The sequence below is a fragment of the Lagopus muta genome, chromosome 18 (assembly GCF_023343835.1).
Source record: "Lagopus muta isolate bLagMut1 chromosome 18, bLagMut1 primary, whole genome shotgun sequence".
NCBI lineage: Eukaryota > Metazoa > Chordata > Aves > Galliformes > Phasianidae > Lagopus > Lagopus muta.
Window position 1 is genome coordinate 9,562,851 of NC_064450.1, and position 20,014 is coordinate 9,582,864.

At 39.1% G+C, this 20,014-nt stretch overlaps 1 long non-coding RNA gene across 1 annotated transcript in view; it reads right to left on the reverse strand.

The window, feature by feature from the left end:
* The window catches only part of LOC125702340 (uncharacterized), a 116,543-nt gene that overhangs the window by 9,724 nt on the left and 86,805 nt on the right, over positions 1 to 20,014 (reverse strand). The window contains exon 2 of the long non-coding RNA XR_007380529.1: positions 9,791 to 9,883. This is a non-coding gene — a long non-coding RNA (uncharacterized LOC125702340). The remainder of the gene's footprint in view (positions 1 to 9,790; positions 9,884 to 20,014) is intronic.

The following is a 20,014-nucleotide window of genomic DNA, read 5'->3' on the forward strand; positions in this document are numbered from 1 at the left end:
CTTCAAGGGCTGCAATGGAGAGTTCATTTACCAGTCTGCTGAGATTAGTTAGAAGCTTGTTTATCTACAAATTTTTTTTTTTTTTTTTTGTTTCAGCTAGAATACGAGAGCTGGCAGGGAATGGGTTTAAGGATCAAGTGGATGCTCAGCTCAGTTCCAAGCGACTTGGTGTGTTTCTTCTCCAATGCCAATGTTGCAAAAACATGTTTACTCTATACATTTCCAGCACAGTAATGTTTCTAGGGCAATTATGCCCTCAAGCAGTTTTGCAATTTCATATTTAATCTTCTGAAATACACTCTTTTAGTTTAACAAATCAGCTCTAAATTGCCAATCAAATCACTCCAGGAAACGAGGCTCTACATCTCAGTCTTGCAAGAAGTAATTTACCAATTAAAGCCAAAGAGTGACAAAAATAATTTAGAGAAGCTTTCTTGGAATATATTCTTTTGACTCTGTGCAAAAATCAAGGAAAGAACCATCACCATTATTCGTTGAATCTCCTATGAAAGCACTATGCAAATAACTGTTTAAATAGCTCAATCAAGACTGTAAAGCCAAGCTCTCCAAGCTACAAAAAGCCAGAAGCAAGCTGATCTGAGCAACCATAGACCAAGCCCTTTGCAATGCAGGAAACACACGGGATGGATTTTATCCAGTCTAGCACATGTACTGCCTGGTGCCCCATTTCTGAGGCCTTATTCAACACTCCTATTATCCAGTTGAGCAGCAGTTGAGATGACTCAGTCATGGTCTGCTTTCATGCTTCATGTTGCATAGCACACTCTGTATTCAAGCACGTGGATTTTGTTAGCAAAATAGTCATGTTTTGGGAAACCAGCCTTTAGAGTTTTAAGTCACTTCTGAGGAAAAAGAAAGAAACTTTGACTGAAGAATCTTTTCTAATCAAAGTTAAAAGCATCTTACCAACCTCTTCTTCTACACCAACCTCATCTCCTTCTATGACTGAGTGACCCACATGGTGGAAAAGTGGAATGTTTTGGTTTCTTTATTTCTTCAGTCTCATCAACATCTTGTATGTGCAAGGTATATCTGAAAATTCTTCATTTTGAACCCAATTTCCATGCAGAAACAAATTTCAGACATGCTACACAGACTATCAGTAACAAGCACTGTCTTCAAAGCAAAGTAACCTTAAATCCAGCTAAGGTGCAAGAGGGAGATGACTTGTAGTTAAGGAGCAACCTCCTGCTGTAATAGGCAATGCCCAGCCCTGCAAGCACTGCCATGGGCAGCTGTGCTGCTGCTTGGAGAAACCTGTGGCCATGGTTGTGCAGGAGCCAACTGGTGGGCACCACTCCAGTTCACTACAACAGCATTAAGGAGAGAAAACACAGCATTTCCTGCTTTGACTTAGAAAAGCAGGATGACCTAAAGCCTGTTTTTTGAGCTATACAACACACTCCTCCAGCCATTACAAAGATTTACTCTAGAGACTGTGCTGACATACCTACAGCTGCCTAAAAAAGCAGCTAAAAATAACACCGTTCTCAAAGTTAAAATATCTCTCTAATGGAAAAATAAAGATAACATTAGCAGCGTTCCTCTTGACCTTTAACATTATGTGCCTGAAGGGCACAAGTTACCTCACTCTTCAAAAGAAGAAATTTTTCAACCTCCTCATTTGCAGGTCTCTGAGCACATCCTGCAACCTGACGACTGAAAAAGTCAGGAGGCAGAATGACCGGGCACTGTGGCACGTACCACAAACCACTTTCAGACTGGAACTTCATTGAAGAATTCCTCCCACTCCTCAGAGGCCATACAAGGGCCTCCTTCAGCGTTTTGTCTGTAAGATGGAAATTCTTTCTTTCCTCAGTATTTAATATGTCCTTAACCACAATGAACAGAAGTCCTTGATATTGTTTAACATCATGCATGTCCGTGACGGCAGAAAATCTTTAGGAGGCTCACAAAGAGAAGAAGGGCTGTGTAGGTGTGTAGGCAAACGAAGCAATGGGGTACAGACTGAGCACAAAGGAGGCACTGCCCCACACCCCTCAGAGGATGCAGTTAAGAACTCCTCACCATAAGACACCATTAAGTGTCCATTAAAATCTTACACTTGCGAAGGCTCCAATTTAAATCTAACCAGAGCCCAGAAGTCATTTACCATCCATGAGATTTGGATTCCAGCTAATTAAACTTATTATTATTGATACCATGACCGAGCATGCTGCCTGTACTGTCTAGTTGCTGCTGGTAACTGCAACATTAATCTGCCTGGGTAGCTTAAAATGATTGAGCCCTGAAACACGTCATACGCGTGTCAAACAGAAAAAGTAAAGGAGATTAATCCTTTACCAAAACACACAAAAAAGCTTCTACACAGAACCACAACGCTTTTTTTTTTTAACTGAAAGCACTAAAAAGGCAGATATTTGTTCAGACCATTTCAAAGATGACTAACAGCACTCCAGTGCTTTTATTCATCCTTGCTAGGCATCACTGTATATTTCCACATTCAGGTTACAGCTAAAAGAAAAGTTTGACAAACATCTGTTATGACAGAAAATAAGTTTGACAGAACATTCCTGATCACGGTAATTTCTCCATAGCCAAACTGCCTCAAGAAAAATGAAGGGTCAATATTTCAGAAAGGTTTATTTGCTGAAGATTACTTAAAAAAAAAGAAAAGAAAAGAAAAAAAAATCTAAAAAGCCTGACAGCCTTTCAAGTATTTATCCAGGTACAGTTTACTGGTTATAACACATGACATTACCGATGTGTTCTGCCCTTTGAAAGAACTCTGCCTTATTTTTACAATTTAGTATTCACTGCTGAGGTGTTCTGCTTGTAAAGGATCGTCAGGTTCAAATGAGGAACTAGATGGTCCAAGACAACCTGTCTCTGGTGAATACAAGGTCTAAAATATTGAAGCCTCCATAAGAGTAGTAAAGATGCGCATTCTGTATTTGCAGACTATTATCTGTATTTCGGCGTCACATGAATTGCAATATTTACATGCAGGATCAGTCTTTCTGAGCCTAAAAAAGGCTGTAAAATATTTATACTTATTATTCCAGTTCTTGTGTATAAGACTGATTTCAAATGTTATTAGCAATAATTAATGCTCAGAGTTAAAAAAAAAAGCATTGCAAATTATGCCTGGTTATAACATTGCCACATCAATTACTGGTCAGTGGAATTACCACAGGCAGCTGAAAACACTAAGAATAATAACGCTCAATGTAAGTATTGGATGGAAATGAAGAATAAAAATTGGCTACACAATATGAATTAAATGATAGTGAAATAAAGATTTTCAGTTGTACAAAGCTCCCAGAACTCTGGGAACTTCTTGTATATTTTAACAAATACTCCTGGTACCAGACGGTGAGCTGCTGAGAGGAGAGAGGCATCATTCACATCAGCTATTCCACTGTAAAATTCTATCAGAAACCCTGGTGTTACCAAGTGAACACAGATGAGAAAGTCTGTGCTGATAGAGCACCAGTCTCAGCAGAAAACTTCTGGGAATGGAGTCAGCACGAGAAGAACAGCTTTGTTACGTGCCTGAATTTTCAAGCACGCCCAGCACCAGCCTTTTAACAGGAATACTGCAAAATTTATTAACTCACCATCACCAGCTTAATAGGAGTTCGAGAGACAGAGAGGGTCTTTGTGATGTTTTCCGTCCGGCCATTTCCCCTTTGCGACACACTACATTCTGTTCCTGTTACTTGACTGAAGGCCAAAAGTGATATAGATTTTAATTTTTACATTGTTAAGAATAAATTATGTGTTCCTACCAATGCACTCCATAATGGGTGACTTCTGCTGCACTTATGGAAAGCTTAAAGCTATACATTTCATTCCTCCTGCACCATTACCTTAAACTGCCTCCTTCCCCTGCCAGCCAAAGCAGTCCCAACCTGTTTACCTCACTGTCTCCATCTGTTTGCACAGACTCTTCCAGATTTCCCATTCATCTGCTAAATCTACAGCATTTGCACAAAGAAGAGCAAACATGGGAAGCAGGAATCAACATCAGCTTTGCAGATATTTTCCAAGTTTGTGTTTGTCAGAAATGCTTTGGGTAATGCATTTGTTTCAGTCTCATCTATGTCTTGTAAGCACAAAAATTGTTACCTGAAAATTGTTCACTTAGAATCCAACTTTCACACAGAAATGAACATTTTCAGATGCAATTCAAAAAGCTGTGCACGATCTTCTCAAAACTTATTTGTTTAGTTCTTATTAGTAACACAGCCACCACAACACTGAAACACCTGCCTTGTAAGAAGGCAGCTAAAACCCATAATTGTAGCCAACATACATTTCCAAACACACTCCCCAAGTTTGAAATGAATAACCAAGATGGTGGTGAAGCAATGCAGTTAGGACTTTCTTTATGAAGACATCTTTCTCTGAAGTGTTTTGACTTTGAAGGAACTATACTAAAAAACATCAATAAGCAAATAAACTTTCAGAATTTTTCAATACTAAAAGTCATTAAGAGTAGCTGAAGTACTGAGCAAGATGTAGAATCTTATGACATTGCTGCAGTTCCTCTGCAGCTCCTTAAGCCTTTAAACTTACTTAATGCAGAGAATAAACATGCCATGAATTATATACGCTTAGGGAAAATTTAATTACAGTTGCCAATATACAGATGTAGGAGAACTTCATGCCCTTCTTCATGTAAGTGGAAGTACTGCAGGAGCTCAGACCTTTGAACACTCTGAACTCAGATTTGGAAACTTGTGCACTGATCAAGAGCAAAGATGATGGATGCCACGCACCCTTGAGAAGGGAAACATGAGATAGCCCAGTTGGTGCTGTGACATTCCAACCACTTCAGCTCTGTCAGTCATCAAACATACCCCAAAAGTCTGAAAGATATCTTGGCAGATTTTCTACCAAAACACCTAAAAGAAAATCAGCTCAACTGCTAACACAGAAAACTTAGTGGAAACCTGAGGAAGAAACACAATCCCCAGTGCTAAAATAATGAAGCCAAAGACATGTGGAAGGGTTGGAGGGAGAAGCAACGATGCCATTTTCAGTGTTCACCATTTGAGCCTTACTCTGTTGTATTGATTTTATGTTGTAACAATTTAAAACAAATAGCCTAAAAGTCAATGGTTGCAAAACAGCAGTCGCTCTGGAATAGATGTTCAGCATGGGACTGAATGCAGTATTATTGACTGGATCTCAACTATAACACAGTATAGCTCTACCAGTAGGAAAGTTGCTAGGCATCCTGCACCAGGTATTCTCAACTGGAAAAGCACACACAAGGTTTGCTCAACAACTTTAAAGACTGCTAGTGATAGAAACTCCTTGCAGTTGCCATATTCTCTAGGGCACTAAGACATGCTTGCCATAGATTGACAGATGTGAATTAAATATGTCTATTAGTCCCATGAAGGAACTCTCGTTGACATAAATTCAGTTTTGGACTTCCAGTTGAGTTGTTCCAACAGCAAGGATTAAGACATTTGCACTTTCCCTGTCCCTGCTGTTTGTTCCATCTCTATGCTGCAGTGAGCTGCCACCTTAGAGATATCAACATATCTCTGTGCTGCTCTGGGAAACAGGGTGAGGAGGAGAGAAGGGCAGGGAGGTAACTGTGACCCCATGCTGACAGTTCTCACAGCACCACAAGGTTCAGGAGTGACAGGACTGCTATTCACTGACGCATGAAGGAGGAAACAAATGGAAACAACATTTATTAAACTGCATTTCCCAATAGGAGAAAACGCTTTCTAAACTACTCTGGGCACACCAGTGTTAACTATCATTCTGAACTCTTTCTTAACACTCAGCACATCTCTTCCTAATGCTGCTATTGTTCATTTCATTAAGGTAAAAGTAATTATGGATTTGCATGCTTTTCCCCTTACCTTTATTCACAATTCTAGCAGTTAATATGAGGTGCCAAACAGCCACTAATTGAAAATTGATTTTAGGTTCAATTAAATGGCTAGCCCATGAGGTGAGTCTACATGGAGAAATCTCATCAGCTGACTCTTTCCCTGCGAGCATCCATACTGAATTTCACTGACATAATCAGTATCTATAATAGGAACAGTAGCAGCTGTAGATAATGTCTAAGGAATATAAATAATGAGAACTTCAGTATTTACTTGTTAAGGAACAGAAGATACACTTACATCATCTTGGGTGTTACTTAACATCGTGACAGCAACATTTACGATGGTCAAGTGATGTTAGACTTGAAAGATGAGACCAAACTCAAACTTGTCTGCTGCTTTAACAGACTCTGTTTGACATCGCAGCCCTTGAGCAAGAGTTAAACAATGATGCACGTTTTGACATTTATTTTAATAATAAGATTCATAAAAACTTATTGTAAACTTAAGAAAAAAATACGTGATTGTATTTCAGATTCCCTTTTGTCTATCACTGTTGGTCCAAGCCAGAAGTACCTCAACCATTCTCTCCTAAATTGTACTTTAAAAAACATCAGTACAAAGCATGAAGAAATCCAGAACAAAAATATATAATCCACACTGAGGTTGAACAGATCTGATTGATAAGGGCGATACAGTGCTACTGTCAGTATTGTTGAATATTGGACATACTGTCACATGGCTAAACACTCCTGGTAGTTTAAGTTCAGGGGCTCAAATTGAGCAGATTTCAGTTCAATAGAAGTACAAGAGGTTACACTCAGTGTAGGTCTGCTTTACTAACTGCTCTGTTGGTTAACTACACAGCACATCTAAGGACCAACGCTGATATGTTTTGCTGGCCAGAAAAGCATTCTAGCAGCTGGACAAGACTGTGGTAAGCTGCTCTGTCCATACGTTAGTGCAGCAAAGTACGCTTTACAGTGAATTTTCTGGTAAAGGAAAAACTGAAGTCAAAATTGCATGCAAAAAGTAAACATGTTGGCAGCAAGACCTCCTAGAATGCTATTAGAATGACAATATATAACTAACAATATCCAGTGATATCCAATCTAGATAAAAACCCATTGCTGGGGTCAATCAGCAAGTTCTGTTGCTATCTGCAGATTTTCACTCCTTTAGGCAAGTGAAAGTTTTGGCCTTGGAATCCTTAGACCTCTTATGAGGTCTAGACCTTAGACCTCTTAATGCAAGGGATTTGTCACCAAACACTAATTGTTACCTGTATAGGGAGGAATGCAGTTCACCTTTTAATGAAGTTACTCAATACTGCTGCATGTTCTGATAAAACTGCTAGTAACTCCACATGCCTTAATTATGTATTGTATCATCAGTGGTGCTGAGTAGCTCTATTGTGAAGAAAGGAACGTGGTTTACAGCCCAAGGCAAGTCATTGAAAATGCCGTAAGATTCATCCTTTAACATGTGGAATAAGGTTAATGTATGTAGCTCTTTAGATATCAGGGAAGCTGCTCTGCTCACAGAATGATATGGAGATAAGTATTCTCATGAAGAGTAGCAAATGCTTGGAAACCAACTACAGAAAAGTGTAATCAAGGCACCCTTAGTGGTGGAATTAAAGCTATTGTCATACTATTCTCTGTCTTATGCCAGCATCGTGTTACTTATGAATTATAGCACCGTAAGGATGGAAAAGGCTCATCACCAGATGAACTTGAGATTCTGCATTTGATTATAGAGAGTAATTACATTAATCAGTTCTAGACATTATACATGGGCAATGGAGAGCTGTATGGGAATTCTGGGCATTTGCATGAAAGGACAGTTCAGAGCAGAACGACACGTGAATTCCAGCTTCTGTAATTGGAAGGCCAAGCAGCTCACCTTGAGCAGCTGTGTTAGGTTGCTTTGCACTACTGCAATTATTAGACACACTTCTAGAAAAGGAAATTTATTTACTTAGGAAAAAAACCCACAGCCTAAGCCTCCATGCTTTTTTGCATGTTTTGGTTTTTAGCTGAATCTTCCTTTTCGCATACTGTCTAGTGCAACAGAAATTACATTAGATGAAAACTAAGCCTGTCTTCCATCCCATATCTGTGCAGCACCTAACTCAACAGGTGAGCTGAGCTGGAGGTCTCCCAGTGCCACTGCAAAGTCAAATGAAGTTGCAGGGGCAGGAAAGGAGATCAGATAGGCAAACAAGGTAACCAAGACTTTGTGAAAGGGACAGACAAGAAACAAAATATGTAACAACATAGTTAAGGCTATGCACAATCCCTACACAATACTGAGTCTACCTTTTAGAACAGCACCATGCATTTTCATATTGGAAACAGGCTCTATTCCAGAACAACGAACAAACTCTGCCTTCTATCACAGCGCTGGCACCAGTAGGATTGGTTGCAATTTATTCTGATGGAATGAATGACATTCACATGTACATTCATAATGTCTTAACCACTTGCCTGCTGTAAAGCTGTTCTTCATCAATATTCAAGTCAAGTGCAATTCATATCATTTCTAAATTTCACATTTCCCAGGGTAGCAGTGCATTAATAACCTGTGTGTTCTCTTCAGCTGCATTCATTTCCCTCATACCAGAATCAATACCCATAAAAAGGACTAGCTACAGATTAAGTTGTTCAGAGTTTCACACCAGATACCTCACTAACCAGACATGCTCTCCAATCTAGGATGTTGCTACTTTAAGAATCACATGCAACTGAAATCAATGACTGTTTGTTCAGTAACAGGCTAGATGACAGAAGAACACACTTACAAGCAGCAGGTGAGGCGTTCAACGTGAAGAAGAACCAGATTGTCTACTGCCTGCTTTCAAGGGCAGTGCTTATAAACGGTGAGGAAGATAATTTTAATGTATATTTTTTAAGCTCAGTATAAAATCATAGAAACGTTTTAAGATTTTATTGATCTGCATTTACCACAAGTGCCCAATTATTTTGAAAAACATCAGCTGCAGAGGACAAATCCTCACATACAAAGCAAGTCTTGGGAACGAACAGGACTCTGAATAAGGTTAATATACACTATGAGGTACGCTGAACAAGGAGATTTACTTCTTCCCCATACCAGGAAATGGACTGTCCACATGAGCACATGCTGAGACAGTAAATGCCCCTATGAAACCTGAGCTTCGCACTGAGAAATCAAAGACTAAAGAAGATAAACAGACTTCTAGATTGCTGGCCATATTAGTTCATTTTATTTGCCTGACAAATAAACATTCTTAAGAAAAACAGCTTCCTAACAGTGAATCTTTTCCACAAGTCATTCAGTAGAAATCACAAGGCAAAAACCACAGAAAAAGTTGAAAGAGAAAAGTGAATTTACTTCTGTTACCTTCAAGAACATTCTGTGATAAGGACAATTTTAGAGATGAGGAAAGCTGAAGTAAATTTGAGACTGAATCAACTGTGACAAGAAAGATAATGAAATTAATTTAAGTGCACACAAAGCCTTTGAGCATGTTCTGTGACCTCCGTATAGAACAGGCTGATGAAGCCTGCAATTTTTGCATAGTGCCATCCACCCCCTTTTATACTGAAGTAAGGGAAAGTAAGTAAAGGAAGTAAATGCAGGAGAGTGGGAGTTTTCAATTGACATGGGCTGGGATTAGGGATGGCTGGCTGCAGAAGGTGATAAAGCAGTCAAAGGAAAGAAGTGAGCATGGAGAATTCTCTGCTCAGCAAAAAGGAAGAACAAATCAATTGCAAAAAGCTTTTGCACCATTCCCAGTGCCCACGGCTCTCCCTGGGCTGAGATCCACTTGTGTACACGTCAAACCTTTGTGAAACCATTTGTACCAGGCATTGCTCTGTGTTTAAGGACATCACCACAAGTGCCAAAGTATCAATCTGTCTCTTTATAGAGGATCATGTTTTAAAGATTAATCAAGTCTAACTGACCTTCTTTAATTAAGATCCATGTATAGCTCCATCTTGGGATGAGCTCCTATATGCAGATTCATAGCTGGCATTAAAGGCAGTCACTTGGCCATGCTTGAGAATATAAAAATGAAACAGTCATTAGACAGAAGAATGTTTTTTGTTTTTTTTTTTTTCAAAAGTGCAGGAGAAACAAGAAAATATAGATAAAATCAGAGTACTTAAGTGCACCTCAGTACTACAAATACTTTATCTGAAAACTAAATAACATTTGGCAAATGGCTGAAGTCCTTCAATGGATGCCTCTGATAATTATCCTGTTCTGTCTGTGTGGCATAGAAAGCTGTGTACACAGCAGAATATGCCAAATTGCAACAAGCTCATTTCTATAAAAATAGAACAGATTCCCAACTTTGAAGATGGGGATGTACTCTCTAACATGGCTTAATTGGATGTAGTAGCTGATGCTAGGAAAGCTGTGTGCCCTAAAGTACTTATTTCCCAGAGTAGTGCTTTTATATCCATGATGCAAAATTTGATTCTTGTCCATACCTACGTTTTTGTGGAAATGATGTACTCTCATCATATACTTAGACCAGTGTGGAACCATTTATTTTCCTCAGTAACTTACAGTCGAAGAGTGTGCCAACATGGGCTTACCTGGAGTACCACACACAGAACTCTATTTTAAAATACTCCTAATCTTCCAAGACTGTTTTTTTTGTTTTGTTTTTTTGTTTTTTGTTTTTTTTTCCAGTGATGTCTGGTGAGGATTTCACAATGATTTTCTTTACAATTTACTCAGATGGGACATAACAGAGTGAAATGAGTAATTACTTTAAGAATGCTGCCCTTCGGTTCTATTTCTCAGTTGTTCGTGCTTTTCAAACCATCTAGCAAATGTTGGAATTATATACTTTTAAGACTCTGATGATTAAAAATGCTTTCAGATTTCCACTTAAAATGGGAGTATATATAAAATTGTGACAATAGTTCATTATTGACAGCACTGTTTTTGTAAGGATGTATTCCCACAAGTTTGAGGATGAGGGCATTGCCTCTGATTTCATAATCAGGGCATTGCACACCAGCTGAAATTCTCCTTTCATGTACACATGGAATCTACAGGACTCGTGAGGGATGTAAGAACAGGAAGAGCATAAAGCTTGCCAAAGATTACGCAGGAAGCCCAAAATCAAATTAGGGTCTTGCAAGATCTTCGCAGCTGACAAAGTGATTGCATTGTTTTCTTATATCAAGATACAGCTGCAGCTTCAGTATCTCTGTAGATTTATTCTTGTAGATCAGTAAACAATTGAAAGAATATCCAGACTAACGAAGAATTCGTAAGGCAGAAGGAGTGACTGCACAGGCTGCCTCTTGTCATGGGCCTGAGTCCCACAGCAAGCCAGAACTGTCAAAATAATATAAAACCTGGCACCAACACAAATCACAATTCCACCTACTCACTTCTCACAGGGTTTCCCACTCTTCAGGTTAATTGCATTGAATAATGTTACATAACAAATCAGATTTCCCTAATAATTTAAGATATTTAGCTGCTGGAAACTCCAATTTAAACTAATAGAAACTGTGTATCTTAATCCTCTTGAGATCACTTGAAGTACCTCAGAATGGATCAATGAAATCAAAGTCCTCTATCTGCAGAATTTTGAGAGGCTCTTGGTAGTACATTCCACAATTTCCAGAGTAGCAGAAATGTTTCTCCCATAGGCACAAGCAAGTCCTTTCCCAGCTGTGCGCACCTCACTTCAGAGGGAAGTTTCTCTCATTCTGACATAAGAGCCAGGAAGCCTCCTTTGCCTAATTACTGAACACAACTGTGACTACAGATTAAAATAGCTCAGCATGGTAGAAATTTAGCTGGATGTCTAGAATCCCTAAAGGAATGTGCTTGTTTGAATTAAAAAATCTAAAGGAAAATGAATTTTCCCATCTCCTCATTTACAAAAAAAAAAAAAAAAAAAAAAAGGACAAGGAAAATCTCACCAAGTTAAAATCTTGAGAAACAAACTGCCAGGACCATGAGAAAGAACAGCTAAATTCCGAGATCCTCACAACAAAAGCTGGGGGACAGCAAACTCAGAAGGCCTCAAGGAAAGGTCAAGATTCTACTTAATAACTTGACAGAGCCTCATTCCCACAAAGCTCACCAAAGAAGAGCACTCCTAGGAAAAAGGGTAGAGGGAAGACAGGTATCAATCAGAAGCAATCCTGGCCTTCTTATGGGTCGGTTTCCTATTGCCTTAGCATTTCCAGCCTACTGTATAAAAGGTGACCCCTTAGAAATCATTTGCAGAAAACAATAATACATTAGTCCTAACTTCTAACAGCAGAAGTCTTGATAACGTGGAACTCTGCAGCAGTACGCATCCACAGAGTTGCTCAACAAACCATTACCTAATGAAAATAAACTAATTTGGCTGCAAAACCCTGACTCTAATTCCCACACTTGCTTGCAGTGAAGCACACAAATCTTTGCACATTGCGAGAGATTGGTTGTATGATATCAAGAGAACTCCAGCAGCCAACAGTTAAGCTTTCCTGAAGTGCAAACTGTTACTCCATCTAAAGAAAGATGAGAAGCAGCATAGATTAATGATGCAGGGCTAATTAAAGAAGTAAATAATAGTGGTGGCATACCCTGAGCCAAAGAGGTAACAAATAATGCAGTAGGAAATAAGAAATATGAGGGCTTGATTAATTAAACTACATTTCTAAAGGTAGGTAGGACTATAAAATGTCAAATATGATATTAATGTGGAGTAGGTTTATTAGAAAAATAAATTATAGCTTAATATAAATTACATTAAGTTTGTTTTCCTTAGCCAGTACTGTTGTACTTAATTGTTATAGCTTACTTCTGCAGAGGGGGAGAAGCTGCCCATGACTAAGGAGAAGACTGATAGTGTTCTACAAAGATGTGATGCTGAGTTGAAGAATATAACTCAAAAGAACCCATATTCAGGAATGGGACTGACTCACATCCTTGGGCAGCACACACCTTGTTTAAAGCTACTTCAGATACCATTGTGGCCCTGAAACAGCAGCGCCCATCATACACCAGAGATCACTCTATGTGCTGAAGACATCACTGGAGTAAAATCCATCACCTTTCTAGGTGCAATTGCCCTGAACTGTGTGGGCTGAAGAAGTTGCAAAGTGCTACAAGAGGTAAGATTGGGGAAGCACGTCACGTGCTGTGGGCTGAACAAATGGCACTCGATGCCTTCAACCATCAAATGGTGGGGAGTAGGGATAAGAGAAAGGTGGAAAAGAACCTTTGGAAACATGTTTTTCTACACCTTAGTGTTTAACATAGCTTTTTAATCTACAAAACATCGCATACCTGATAGTATCTCAAGGATATTTGTTAGAAATTTATTAATCTAATATTCTAAGACTAATTCCAAGTCGTTACATCAATCCTGACTCAACAGCATTACCATGGTTACATTATTATTGCAGCTAACCTTGTAGGTATCTTATCAAGATGTCTGGTAACAAAACAATTCCAGTATTCTTTGTATATGTTCCAGACAATCTAGTTATATCTACTCTATTAACATAAGGCCACAATCTCCATGCCTTAATTAACACAGAACCACAACACTATAGTCTGAGTAAAAAGTAAGCTATTGTACAACATCCTTCCTACAGTCCAACTCCCAATACAGAACAGCAAAGCTCCTAATTAGCTGCCCATCTCAGGGAGCTGGTTTCCCTCAGCTCACATTCATGAATTGCTAAAACCATTTTCCTCATCAATGTGGCCATTCAAGATATAAAAACATCCTCAACTCCACTGTAGAAAAAAAAAAAAGTTTAAAAGAGTTTTATCAAAGAGGCAAAGACATACTTTAAAAGTAATTCTAAACATGAGGAATGGCCTTCAAATACTAACAAGACTTTATAACCCCAACTGAGGCTACATTCTGTTAGTTTCCATGCTCTAACACCACACATCTTCCTTCACCATTCCCGCTTTCTTATTTCTGTTGCTCTTTTCAAGCAGCTGAGCGCATTTCCAGGACAGACCATTCTGTGTTCCAGAGAAACACAATGATTACAGACACCACGGTATATTTAAAAAGTCATTATCAGAAATATTTTTGTAGCTCATTAAGAATAATTATTTCTAAGCTAATTTTACTCACAGCATATAGAAGATATTGCCATTTCTGTACTAATGAGACAAACAAATTATTCATAATGATTATTTTCCTACAGAAATGACAATGTTTTGCCTTTTAATTGTACCTGAACAGAGCTGATTTTCTGCAATTTATTTCTTATTCAAAATGAAATTCATGTGTTACATCATTTGCAGAGTAGAAATAAGACCATATAATATCCATAAATAGGTGTTGCTTCCTGCAGGTCTGCATAAGGCAGAATTGTGCTGATTTTCTGTCTATGCAAGCAAACACACGCAGCCAACCCGACCTGCAAATTGTATTGCCAACACAAATGGAGATGGGCTCACATTGGGTAAATGGAGTCAGCTTCCCACCACTTAAAAGAATAGCAAAACACTTGTGTTTTTTCTTCTCCTTCTTGGAATTTCATGGCCAACAGCTTTCCTTTGTGAGATAATTTATGTTGGAAAATAATTATTTCAATTAAAACAAACAAACAAACAAACAAACAAACAAACAAAACCCCCAACAACCAAACCCCAATCTTTGATGTTCTCAGTTAACACAGTGACAACTGTTTAGATCCTGCAACTGCATTTCTTCACCAAGTAGAGCAGACATCTGTGAGCTGTGGCCAGGAGTATTTGTCTGAAAACTTCAAGTCTGCATATGATGCACCAAAAAAAATCAGGAACAGACAAACAACAGTTGATGATTTTATTGAATTACTCCTGGTTTGGACCAGTAATAAATAGAACAAAACACAACCCTGAGGGCAGCATTCAGATTGGAGTGCCTTTCCCCAAGGTAGATGCTATGGATTTGATCCGGCATAGCTGATAGTAGAATCAAAGCTTAAAACAGACAATTTTTCACCAATAAGGAAAGGATTACATTGCTAACTACTCTATAAGGCAACGAGGGAAAAAGGGGAATAACATTTGAAATGAGAAATGCAAGTCTCCCTGTATTACAAATATCAGTGAAGCAATAAAAAGCTAAAGCCATAGAGTTACTTACCAAAGATATCTGTTTGGCCAATCAAAATCCATGCTTGTGATGCCCAGCATGCATCCTTATAGAACAGGAACACAGTCTAATTTGACATCAGAAAAACCTCTGTGAGTGTGCTCTTAGGAATTAATATACTCCTCACACGTGCTGGGTAGATTTCCAGAACTCGTACTGATTTTCATAACGCTACACTTCGGTCATTATTCCATTCACAAACCATCCCTACCTCTCAGGCACCCTGAAAAATCTGTCTAACCTGCCCTATAATTCTTTCTTTCTATTGGCTTTTCTCCAGTTTCTCTGTTTCCTGTATAATTCCACTCAGGATCTCAGCTTCACTGCAGCCACCAACTTCTTCAGTCATACCCAGTCGAACATGAAACAATGTTACTTTTCTTATCCAAACTTTTATCTGATCCTTTTCTATCCATTTTTTTTTTAAACTAAATATTTATTTTTCAGTGTGATGTGAGATTTGGCTATGTGACACCCTAACAAAATACTGCTGTTGAATCAAAGGGGAAAAAATATTCAGCCACAATAATTAGCTTTGGGATTCTGACACGCTGAGAAGGTTTTGAGGGAGCTTCCTAATCACAAAACGCAGCACATATGCTGCAACATGAAAAAGAGAACCAACTTCTTGTCTCTACGCTACAGAAGAACTTGGACACCAGCTACATGTCACAACTTCGCAATATCATCCCTGAGACCAAATTCAAATATTGCTTTAGTCATGGCAATATCTTTCATTAACTGCAGCTGATATCAGTGGGAATGGCAGCATTTCCTTCCAAGAATAAGTTGGTCTCCTTGCCTCAGTCTTGCCAGTCCCCATTAGCCTCAGTCTTGTGTAACTACATATGCCATTTTAAGGATAGTACCAAGTGCAGTGGAATGGTAACACTTATGTAAATGAGGGTACAAAGAACAGGGCAGCACAGATCTATTCCAAGCCATCAGAACTGTTCTAACCTCTACAGATGATAATTTCCTTTATGTGTCCTGATGGCAGGATCAGACTATTAACTTCTGCCATCTGTGCTCAGCTCATTCCTCACCACAGAATTTTGACTACACACTGTAAACCTCTGACTCAGGGATAATACTTGCTTTCTTGTGTCAGCAAGGAGAGTAAATGGTTTTTCTTTCTGCGTATACACAGTGGGTCAACTCACATTCAAGAGAATAGAGAAGCAGCTTTCCCTTTTTAATACAGGGAAAGTCAGTATTTTATCTATTCTCATAAGCAGTATGCAAGGGTAATTTAAGATAATACAGGGAGGAGGTGAAAATACTCATTGCCACTTAGCACAGTTCAGCTGAGAGGGGTCTCTCTTGCACCCATCTTCCATAAATCCTTTGTAGCCTTATATCTCAGCCTTTTTGTGCACAAATGCTTGATAATCCTTGAATCTTTTATAATATAGGCCCTAAATCTGAGGCCTGAGCTTGTAATCTCAGATTTGCTAGGCTACAGAAAGAGTATCACAACAATCACCACAGCAGAACAGTAGTACAGTAATACAGTAACACCCTTTTCAGTTTAACACCAGCAGAAAGAAATCACCCATCTTTTCTGGTGAGGTTGAAACAGAAAAGTTCTTTCTTTCAGATGATATAACCATCCAAGTGCTTTTCTGCGTTTTAGCCTCAACTAATCAACCCTGCTTCATCATTTACAGACACCAGACATTGGGTCCTGCCAAAGTGCTTAAATACAACCTTAAGTGCTAAACAAGTGGGTTCTAAATCATCTGAACTGGCAATGGAACAGAAGAAATAGAAAATCTCAGCGCATAGGTCACACGCACAGCCTGTATAGAAGCTCCAGACCTCAGCTTGGCTTTGGCAGCGTGCTCCACAGATAAGAAGTTCTCAAATAATAACCATCACAACACCCAAGTGGCAGAAGCTGACATCCTAAGGGAAAGTAACAAGCCACAGAAGTTCCATAGGCAGCACCCTGCCCTGCCTGCAGCCCATCCATCTCAGTACCCACGCTGCATTTATAACAACGCCAAGCAGGCCCAGGGGAGCTCATCTGTCACCCTTCTCTTTGCATCTCAGAAAGCACTATGGGATGCATTAGGCTCATCCATAAAGCCTGCTGCTTGTCAGATTTCTAGCTGAATGTTGCAGCATAACAGCTGCATTCATTTTGCTTATTATGTTGTTTAAAATCATGGATCATTTCTACTTTCTCCCAAATTAGTTTCAATGACAGCATGGCATTTAACTTCCATTGATAACCAGACAGTATTCAGCCTCTGTTTGTCTTAAAATCTCCCTTTTCTGTTTTCTATGCTTCTCACTGAATTTAAAAAATCAATACATTTATTCTTGTGGGTCACTAGTGCAAATGCAAGTACTACTCTAGTTACTTCAATGACGTAGAAGCCATCAGACCATTTACCTGAAGAGAGGAAGCAGCATTTGCCCAACTGTTAAAGTTAGGCAAGGTTAATAAAATTCAGCTCTGACTTGGCTATTAATTCAGGGAGCTGTGACAACACATCAACTGATTTAGAGCTCAGTAGTACAAGGTTCTCCACGCCTAAGACATGAAGCCAGTGGGAGGTGAAAACATTTGGTAGTTGAAGCATATGCAGTCTGTCAGCACTGAACTCTGCAGGCTGCTTGCACAGGGGCTAGGAAGGACTTCAGTACCAGACATGGTGAACTCAGGGCAGAACTCATCCTAATCTCACAGGTTAGATTCCTACCTCTCCATAAAGAAACAAGCTAACAGACAAACCTATAGCCTGTTTCCACCGCAATATAGTGTAAGAACTTCCATCTTTACTACTTCACTTTTTACAGCAATGCCTGGAATAATCCCAGCAGCTGAGCATCCAGTTTCAGTAGCTGTAGGAACAGCATTCATTTCATCAGGGCAAAAAGGTAGCACGCAGCCCTCCCCTCACTTGAAATGATCTTAATCATCTAAGTGTCAGTAATTGAACTCAGGTGGAGCAAACAGGTAATTTCCCAGGTAATTCAACTTAAGAGCCCAATTAAGTATCCTCATCATTGTTGTGTGTATTTGAGAGGATGTTAAGGATTCATTTGGAGATGGAAAGGGCTCCACTTCACTCTCAGATTCCTGTGACTCTTTCTTTCACCTCTGAAATCAGCATGTGCCATTTCAATATCCTCCATACTATTCAAAGTCTACATCTATCTGCACAGAAAGAGGCACCAGAGGATATTTCTGAGTCCTTATATACCTTTTCTTATTTTTTTCTTTGTTTCATTACTTCCTGCTGTTTTCTTCAAAAAATAAAATCAGAAAATCCTCCCCTTTGGCTTGGATCCCTTTGAATTTGTGAAGCAGGTGGTAGGAGCAGTGTCCCATCTGAGAAAACAATAGATCAAATTCATCCATTTATTTGATGAATGGCCAATAACTGGAAAGTCAAAACCAGAGACTGTGCCAGCATTAAATCAGACCTGAAGGACATTACAGGACTTGGGTCACACCATAAATCAGGAGAAATCATTCTTTGCTCCACTCAGATTTGTATTTACATAGGAGCCAAGTTTTACAAAAGAGCTGACCTTGTCTTCTATCAAGATAGAACGTCTGTCCTATCAGTAGACTCAGGAAGTTCAGAGCATGGATTGATCTTCTGTAGTTTTGGGTATTATGCCAACCTGGCAAGAATAAGGGTAAAAAGTTATTTCTTCTTAAAATAAACATCCTTAAATCATATGGAGAATTTTCAAACAGTTAACAGCAGTCAATTCTTCTTAAAATTGAACTGGTGAGTAAGGCAGTGCACACTTTGCATGGGAATGACCCTGTAGGGAGCAGGGTACAGCACTGGAAAAGCTGAAAGAAAGCTGAACCCTTTATTAGAGAGCCTTTTACTTGAAGCTCTTTCAAACAAAGCCTTCCTATTTACTGGGCTCAAATACAAAGCCTGTTTTATTTCTGGTCCCCCAAAGGGCAGGAGATACAGTCAAAAGTTTCCAGAAGTTGATTATTATGAATGTTTGTTTCAAGGCACATGGATCAAGCCTTCAAAACTCATAAAGGAACTACAACCCAAATGATGTGGGAATCATTCTCTCTCTTGTCCCTGTCAAACAACTGACATTAAAAAACAGTTTGAACTAGGAACACATGAGAATGTGGGAGTAGATCGACAGCAGATGAGCGTACAAAGATGTACATAATCCAAATTCCCAAGTATTTTATACTGTCTTCAGAAGATTCCTGATAGCTTCAAGTCAAACAACACCTCACGTGCAGCAGATGGAGCATGTAATAGGAAGGCTTCACAGTAGGGAACATCTTTTCAATTGTCAGATTAAAGGCATTCCAACTAAGAGGATTTGCTAGATAAATTAATTCTGAGCAATTACCTCTGGGCTTCTGGGATACTTGGGTTTAAGGAAAGGTATATGAAATGTTTTCACTGGAATTATTTTATCAGTAGTCATCCCCAGCTATATTGAGATGTAGTTCAACTGTCTATGAATTAACCTGTTCTCTCGTTTGTATAGTATTATTAAAAGCATATACGTATAAAAGCAAAAAGCAATAGCACTTACAGTTCCTCTGCAGATATGTTGTGGCAAATTCTTCTCTACTACCCAACTACCAATTGTTCAACAAAGAAATCAAGTTTTCTTAGGCATGAAAATACCAATCTGCCTCATTTTTTTGACTGTCATTGAGAAACATCAGAACAACCAAATGACAAATGTTACAAGTCCCCAACCAACCAGACTTTGACAGCAGTTTCATATTTTTCTCTTGAATCACACCTCCTGGCAAAAGGTGAATGCATTCTGACATTTGCTCCATTCCTGACCCTGCTGTACCAGCTGCCAAGCACGCCTTGCACCCTTCGTGCCTGTTGCACATCTACATACATCGATACAAGGAGCAGACCACCAGGAGAAAGGTATTTTTAGAAACATTTTCCTCTCTAAGATCTCCAAAATATCGTTACTCGACTCAAGCCAAGAAGCACTGAACAGAGCAGGCAGAAACCTCCACGAAGGTATCGCTATGCAGCTTTTTAGTGGCACTTGGGAAATCTTCAGGTGTGACACCCCA